Here is an 8,378-nt window from a genome sequence, read left to right on the forward strand (position 1 = left end):
AGTAACTGAATTATCAAACCTTTTCGAGAAAGATAGTTCGGAAAAAATCTTATCCGACTCGAACCTTGAATCAGCCTATGACCTAGACCAAACTCTTTCGTCAGTTTTGAGGAAAGAAGGTGTGACTAGTTTAAAAAAATACACTCAACATTTCCGCCAAATCTGAAACTAAGTTTGAGACCCTTCGAATTGATATGTGGATCAAGGCTATAGAATTCGAGGAATTTTGGTATGAAATTCAGAATTCTGATCAAGAAATTTTGGGGATACTGATTCAAGAAATACTCTTGTATTCAAAAGAAAATCAAACTGAAAACTTGCATAGAAATCCTGTTTTCTTAAAGGACTGTCTTACGCCAGAATGCTGGAGGGAGCATTTGGTATATGTTTTTCTAAGGGAAGTTCGGTTGCAATCAGTTGGCGGCAAGGAGTGTTCAAAGGACGGCTCACGCGGCAAAGCCTACCCAGGTCTTGACCAACCTCGGTATGGTTGAAAAAGGGTGCGCTTCTGATACGATGGACGAGGGCCGACACCCTGAGTGAATAGATGTGAATTAGAATGAATGGATGAGATGTAATATGATGTGAATGAGATAGATGTGAATGAATGAATGGATGAGATGTAATGTGATGTGAATCAGATAGATGTGAATGAATGAATGGATGAGATGTAATGTGATGTTGTGAATCAGATAGATGTGAATGAATGAATGAATGGATGAGATGTAATGTGATGTGAATCGGGATGTGAATGTGTATGTGAAGAATGGATGTGGATGTGTATGTGGTGAAGGATGGATGTGTATGTGTATGTGAAGAATGGATGTGGATGTGTATATGAAAGAATGGATGTGAAGAATTGGTGTGGATGTATGTGAAAGAATGGATATGGATGTATGTGAAAGAATGGATGTGGATGTGTATGTGAAAGAATGTGATGTGATGTAAAGAGATGTGATGTGAGAGGAATATATATGGATGTGAAGTAATAAATGTGAATGTATGGATAGATGTGGGTAGTCGTACATGTGAACGATTGGATGGATGTGGATGAATGAGATGAGACGTGTATGAATGAGATATGATGTGGATAGAAGTGATGTGATATAATGTGGATAGAATGTATGTGATGGGATGGTGATGAGAATGAATGTGATGGATATAAATGAATGTGATATAATGGATGTGATGTAAATGAATGTGATGTAATGGATGTAAATGGATATGATGTAAATGAATGTGATGGAGGTGAATAGATGTGATGTGATGTGAATCGGGATGTGAGTGAATGAGATGTGATGTAAATTGGGATAGATGTGAATGGATGATATGTGATGTGAATGAATATGATGTGATGAGATGTGGATATGGGTAGATGCGAGTGGATGAGATCTGATGCGGATAAATGAGGAAAGATGTGATGAGATGTGGATATGGGTAGATGGGAGTGGATGAGATCTGATGCGGATAAATGAAGAAAGATGTGATGAGATAGAAAATGATGTGATGAGAATGGGAATACATTGAAATAAATGAGGATTGATGTGGAACAATGTAGAAAGATGAGAGTTCGTTATAGAAACTGTATTTATGACTTGTTTTTAAATGCTTGTTTTTAGATGAGAGTTCCTGTGGTGGTGAGAGGGTCTCTAGCGTCCAGAGAAAGAAAGAAAGTGTTTATTAATCTCTCTTAAAGATTCAATGAGTATATGAGACCAAAAAGTACACTTGTTCAATGTGTATATTACAAACATTAAAAAGTGCTAAAAGGAAAAAGGCTCACGTACTACGTGGGTTCTTCATGTACAATGAAAGGTGAGGCAAGTGAAACCAGTGTGTCTTATCATGTGTCGTTTTCTTCTAATAAAGTATACATGGGGTCAATGTCCAGCACCAAGGGTGGTGCTGCTCTATGGTGCTGGAGTATATCCCAGATCTGGATCTGGTGGTTGGGCAGATGGGCTGGATCTTGGTGTTAAGCTCTCTAAAGTGACTGTGCCCAATCCCTGATGAGTCCATGTGTGCGAAGCGGGAGTAGATCTTGGGTCCCATGGGCCCTCTCTTGGCAAACTCGGGTGTGCTGTCCATGATCTGTGTGTGTGTGTGTTTGTATGTGTGTGTGTGTGTGTGTGTGTGTGTGAGAGAGAGAGAGAGAGAGAGAGAGAGAAAGAAAGAAAAAAAAGAAAGATATATTAAGCGTCTACTAAAGACCCAATGGGCCTATGAGACCAAAGTGATACAATAATGTCCATGGCATATCTCATCATGGAATGGAAAATAAAACAGAAAGAAAACATAAATAGAGAGAGAGAGAGAGAGAGAGAGAGTCTTAAAGCAGTTGCTCTTGTATAGGCTTCATGTAGGTGTGGAGCTCTTAACAACAATTGGAAGTGCGGAAGCAGTTGTGAAGAATTTTTTTTCTCTCAAGGAAGCCATCATTTGCTGCGTGTGGAAGGTTTGTATCAAATATTGTGGTTCATTTGAGAAAAAGTCTCGTTCTGCTTCCTAATCACAACTTTGTTTGGTTCCATCATAGTTATTTTCTCTGTTTCGTGGTGTTGTGTGTATGCCGTTTCCAGAGTTCCTACTTGCAAATTGTGCTGCCATGGAGATGTTGGAAACCAGTCCGTTGGGTTTGAGAGAAATGTCTTTACAAAGAATGCTCACTAACAATACAAGTACTGACTATTCAAAACCTCCCCCTTTCATGCATAACAAGGTTAGTGAACCTGACTTGGGCGCATTATATATGCTGTACACTTTCTGCACAAGCATGCTGTGGACTTGGATGATCCCCGCTCTCCCGCTCCTGCTCTTCGCCATATGCATTGCAGCTTAAACACAATCTAGATCCAAAATTCTTGTGTGTTGTTAGTGAAAGAAACTGATCATATGTGTTAATGTTTGCAGCAGGGCTACATGCATCTACAAGCAGGGATGTGCATTACTAGCAAAGGCCGAGGTGTTTCTTTTTCAGCATGCTATTGGATGGAAGGTGTTGGTAGATGATGGAAAAATGCAAGTTGCAGCCTTTATGTTTAATAACTGGTCTTTCACAAGGTGTTGGTAGATGATGGAAAAATGCAAGTTGCAGCCTTTATGTTTAATAACTGGTCTTTCACAAGGTCTTGTTGATGTTGTATATGATTCTTTTATGCTAGCAGTTGTCATTTGACTATTTGGAGAAGAGCTCTTTAGATGAAAGGTTTCTCATGTAGTAGGCAAGGCTTTATTTAATTAAGCTTCTTTTAAATTGATAAATAACATGGATGGAGGAGAATAGAGATTTTCAGAATTTGCTTTAATGCCATGTGCAGTGAGGCAGTGTTGCAGAAAGTGGTGCCTTAGCTTATCCTTCAGCCCGTTGAAATTTCAAAAGAATTGGATGGGATTCTCTCTAAGAAGATTTGACATAGTTGAACAAAATGTGATATTAGTGTGAATCTTCACAACATATGGCTGTTTCTTCGAATTTCCCGGTTTCATAATCAAGAGAGGAAGCGTGTATGTTTTCAACAGAAAAGTTTACTGACTTCTGGATTGAGGTCCTTCTGGTCTGAGGTCTTTGAGAGGGCACTACCATAGCTTGGACCTTTGCCTTACTTGCACCTGGGCAAGCAAGGCAAAGGTCCAAGCTATGGTAATGCCCTCTCAATAGAAAAGTTTACTGACTTCTGGATGGAGGTCCTTCTGGTCTGAGGTCTTTGAGAGGGCACTAACATGGCTTGGACCTTTGCCTTACTTGCACCTGGGCAGGGTATCCTTCATGTTGAGCTGTAGGGTGGGATGGAAGCTGCTCTTTGCCATCAACCAACAGAGCTGACTGGCTCGACACCTACTGCTATGGGTGGCCAATCGTACTTACCACACCAGAAGGAGGCAACAGAGGAGGCCCATTACCACACCAGAAGCTCTAGTCTTTGGGCATACACTACACTAGATTTTCAGTAGTTTTCTATCGTCGATTCGATTTAACTTTCATCAACGATTTGACAGAGATGTTGGCCAACATCTCTGTAAAACATTCACTGTGATAGTTGAATGTGTGTGGTTGAGAAGATTGATGGAGGATGTTTGTGTCCGTTCAGACACCCCTACTCCTATTCTCACTGACAGGCAGAGCCTAATGGCAAAATTAGTCGTGCAGGTTTAGCATACATCATATAAAGGTAAAGAGAAGGTTGATGAGTCTCTTGGTATGCCTGACATTTCAGAAGGGCCCTCCTATGTTAATGTAGAGTCTAGTGGCTTAGAGCATAGCTTTGATGAGGAGTTTGGGATTCTAGCGATTAGGACACCTGGTGCAAGAAAGTCTAAAGTAGACACAACAACAAAGATAGATCTAGGACCATGCAAGTCAAATATGGTTAAAAACCTTGTTCAAAGATTGATGTATGATGGTTATGTAGCTCACCATTGTGCATACATGACAAAGGTTGTCTAGGTGGTTGAACCCACATGTTTTGAGGATGCTATTGGGCATGTACATTGGGAGAAAGCCATGGATGAAGAAATGGCTGCATTGCATGCAAATAAGATAGGGAAATTGGTGCCTTTGCCTGAGGGAAAAAAGGCTATTAGATGTAAGTGGGTCTACAAAGTGAAGCATAACTTAGATGAAAGCATTAGCAAGTACAATAGATGAGATTAATTTCCTAAGGTTATGCTCAAACCTACATCATTGATTATGATAAGACATTCAACCTTGTTGCCAAGATGGCAAATGTGAGAGCTATTATTGCAGTGGGCTGCATCAAAACATTGGGTTTTACATCAAATGGATGCAAGAATGTGTTCTTGCATCCATTTGGAACAACCACTTGGTTATGAGGATTTAAGTCACCCGAATTATGCATGCCAGCTACATAAAGCCGTATATGGCTTGAAGTAGGCATCGAGAGCATGTCATGATAAGATTGCACAATATCTTATCACCATTGGCTTTCATATGGTAGATGCTATCATTCACTCCATGTGCCAAAGAGTGATAAGGGGATTGTGGTCATCACCATCTATGTGGATGACTTGATTGTTGGGGGTGACAACAATGAAGAGGAAATTGAGAATGCAAATGGTCTCCTCAGGAAGAAGTTAGACATGAAGGATTTGGGTGAGTTGAGATACTTTCTTGGCATTGAAGTCATTAGGATGCTTGAGGGCATATGGCTGTGGTGAAGTTAGTATGCATTGGATATGTTGTCCAAATATGGTATGGCTGGCTGTAAGTCGATTTCTATACCGTTAGATCTGAATGGCAAGCTGAGTGCAAGCTCAGGTGAGATTTTGGAGAATTCCACTATGTACAGGAAGATAGTAGGTAGCTTGATTTACATGACGATCACCAGGCCATACATGAACTACACAGTTAGGTTGGAGAGTCAGTTTATGTAGGTTCCTCGTTTGGAAGCCATATTTGGATAGTCTAAAGCGCACACTATGCTACGTGACGTCCACACTGTGGATTATGGTCTCTTCTATGAGGCTAGCATATAGTTACAGGTGTATGGATACATTGATACATATTAGGCTAGTAGTATCTTGGACAAAAGATCTACTAGTAGCGATTATGGTCGCTTCTATGAGGCTAGCATATAGTTGCAGATGTATGGATCCATTGATACAGATTAGGCTAGTAGTATCTTGGATAGAAGATCTACTAGTGATATATGTTTTTCTTTGGGAGTGGTGCTATTACATAGAGCAACAAGAAGTAGCCAACAATTGCCTTATCAGAATATGATATTCGATTGAATTTTATGGTCTGAGGGTGAAAGAAAAAGAATTATTTCCAGGTCCTTCTCAAGAGCATGGAAGGAGAAGAGTTCAAAACAGTTGTCACCACCTTGCGAAACTTACTAGACCTCACTAGAGAAGGTGTAAGCTACAATATTTGAAGAAGATAAAACAAGGCACTGAGGGAGTTTCTACATCAACATCTAGAGATCAAGCCCTCTTCACATCCAGGGGTCTATGCAGGAAGAAGCAGAGGACAAGGAGGAGTACGAAAGAGGTGCATCTAGAGAGAAAAAAATATATGTTACTACTATGGCAACCTTGGTCACATGGCCAAGGACTCTGTAGAGTAAAAGGGTGCTGCGCCATGGTGATAGGATGTGAGGTAGCCTAGTTACGTAAGCTACTTGGATATTTGGGGATACATGTGGACATATAGGTTGTCATCTATTGTTGCGACAACCTTAGTAGCATATAGTTGGCTAAGAGCCTAGTATTTCATGTGCGGACCAAACATATAGAGGTCCATTATCACTTCATCACTCACAAAAGAGAGAAGGTCTTGGAAAGGAGATGTTGATCTCATGTACGTCAGCATAGAGGAGCAAGTAGCTGACATTTTCACCAAGGCCTTTAGAGAAGGAAAGCTTCATTAGTGATTCTACAATTGGACTACACTTACCTAGTCTAATCGAGTTATGGCATACTTATCTTGCCAGCTCACCTACTTAGTAAGTTCACATTATGGACCACTTATACATAGTAATGTAGTACTTATGTTGGTTTTTACTTATCATTTATAGAACTCTTTTGAGAGCAATAAGAAGACAAAAATTTTAGCCTTCCATCTTTGTGTGTGTGTGTGTGTGTGTGTGTGTGTGTGTGTGTGTGTGTGTTATCCATTGTTATGTGAGTGTGTGTGTGCTTGCAGCTCAAGCGATCTCTCTCCTCCCCCAATTTTTTCACATCCCTGATGGCAGGTAGCTTGTCAAGGTGACATGGAAAGTGATAGACGATGTAGAGGTGCTTTATGCCGACGAGCCTCTATTGGTTGCAGAAGTGGTGTGAACCCTTTAACATGAGATAGATGAGGTAGTTTTTAGAGGCAAAATGAGTGCCAAGTCCCCATGAAAATGATTGGTATGGATGGATCGAGGTTTAGGACATCATGGTGTGATAGGGTCTTATATTTGGATCTCATATAGTGTAATGCTTGACATTGGGCTACTATACGTTATTGGTGTTAGTGTTGATTTGGAGGCAAAGAAGAGGTTATATGCATTAAAATGCTTTGGAAGTACTTGCAAGGTCGAGGGTTTTCTAGGCGATGGATCAGACCATGGGCCAAGAATGTGCCTGTGCTGGTCTCCCCATCTAGAGATGTGCCTAAAGGGTTGGCATTAACGAGGTTAGGTGCAAGTGCATTTGTATGTGTGTGATGTAATGCGAGAAGTGGAAAAAATGTGGTGCCCAGAGTGAAATATGTAGGTGACACATGCTCGTGTGTGTGTACTTCTCCAACTCATCTTCTTTCTTAAACTCTCTTGCTATTTTCTTTGATAACCCATTTTGTGGGGATTCAAGAATGAGATTAGGTGCAAGTGCAGGTGTATATGTGTGTCATAATGCGAGAAGTGAAAAACAATGTGATGCCTGTAGTGAAATATGCAGGTGATGAGTTGCCCGTGTGTGTACTTCTCCAACTCAACTTCTTTCTTCAACTCTCTAATAACCCATTTTGTGGGGAGTCAAGATCATTAGATTTTTGGAGGCATAGTAGCGGACTTATGCATGGCTATGCACATAGCCCGCAATGGAGTTGGACGGCCTCTTGCTATGGCGTCTTGAAAGATTTGGTGTTGTCACACTATGTGTGAAAATATCCACACCATGTGCTGGGATGCTCTCTATGTGCTGGCTATTTTCACACTATGTGTGAAAATAGCCACACCATGTGCTGGGATGCTCTCTATGGCAAGCCGTACATCAACCCCAAACTGAGATCCAAGACCCTCAACACTCAAAAGTGGTAGAAAGTTTGAGTATGCCTCAACATCTCAAAGGTTCAGTGGAAGGGGGGGAGGGGGGGTCATAACCTACCGTACTCACCCAAGCAATCCCTACTGCACCACCCTTAGGATGTGCGGTACTATAGTCCACCACTAATCCCAATACAAACTCTATATATAATTGATTTGCAAAGTAAAAGGGAATCTTGAAATGGTGCAGAATAATCCTCCCATAAGCAGCTATATATTGGCTCTAGATATGTGCCACCATAACTCTATATATAATTGCTTTGTAAAGTAAAAGGGAATGTGGCAATGGTGGGAAATCCTTCCGTAAGCAGCATATTGGATCTAGATATGTGCCACCATAACTAGCAATGGTGTGGCATCCTCCCATAAGGTAGCTACATAATTGGCGATGGTGTGGCATCCTCTCAAAAGTAGCTACATAATTGGCGATGGTGTGGCATCCTCTCATAAGTAGCTACATATTGGCTCTAGATATGTGCTACCATAACTGGGTGAGAGCACTTCGAAATAAGAAATGGTTTCCCAACCACAAGATGGACTCCTTGGCCATCTCTAAATAGATCTAAAATGGAATTCCTAATGCCAAGGAGCAAAGAAATAGGGGAC

At 40.9% G+C, this 8,378-nt stretch overlaps 1 long non-coding RNA gene across 1 annotated transcript; it reads left to right on the forward strand.

Annotated features, from left to right (window-relative positions):
• The first annotated feature begins 2,184 nt into the window (after positions 1-2,184).
• On the forward strand, positions 2,185-3,305 carry LOC147631738 (uncharacterized). The gene is made up of 4 exons (XR_015267341.1): positions 2,185-2,455; positions 2,580-2,719; positions 2,911-2,995; positions 3,061-3,305. It is a non-coding gene; the product is annotated as an uncharacterized LOC147631738 (long non-coding RNA).
• Positions 3,306-8,378: the final 5,073 nt, after the last annotated feature.

This window comes from Cibotium barometz, chromosome 14, assembly GCF_041138505.1.
Source record: "Cibotium barometz isolate CiBa-2024 chromosome 14, ASM4113850v1, whole genome shotgun sequence".
Classification (NCBI taxonomy): Eukaryota; Viridiplantae; Streptophyta; class Polypodiopsida; order Cyatheales; family Cibotiaceae; genus Cibotium; species Cibotium barometz.